Raw genomic sequence first — 523 nt, forward strand, 5'->3', positions numbered from 1 at the left:
CCACAGGGATCCTTACAGGATTTAGTGGCCCCATTTCTATTTGAATTTGAATGTAAGGAAGAAAGACACCAAAAAACATCAGAACTCTGACGACCCATCTTGACTCAGAATGACTAACAGTGAAGCATGCCTACCTCTTCTTGGCATAGAGATGTTGGGTCACAGCTGAGAAATGAGACACTTGTTGTCAAAGTGAATGTGTTGGTTTGTATTGCTTAGCTGTTTGTTACAAAAGAGGACTCTGTGAGGGATTGACAGGACAGCAGGAAGCATCACTGGGAAGGCACAGTGTTGTAAGAACGGAAAAAAAAATTAGTAAGGCATTTGGTTTTGTTTGTTGAACAAATAAGGTGGATAATCAAACTAAGGGACACTGAGTCTAAAATAAAGTAGGTCTATCAATGTGACTACTGTTCTGAGGCTTTCAAACTGACTTTGAAAGCCATTCTAAGAGCTTCAAAAATACTTTCAACAAAGGTAGTGTCTCCACGTGGCTTCCTAAAGCAGCAACTTTTAAGGACAA

The sequence above is a fragment of the Phascolarctos cinereus genome, unplaced genomic scaffold (genome assembly GCF_003287225.1).
Source record: "Phascolarctos cinereus isolate Bilbo 61053 unplaced genomic scaffold, phaCin_HiC Scaffold_3;HRSCAF=262, whole genome shotgun sequence".
In the NCBI taxonomy this organism is placed as follows: domain Eukaryota; kingdom Metazoa; phylum Chordata; class Mammalia; order Diprotodontia; family Phascolarctidae; genus Phascolarctos; species Phascolarctos cinereus.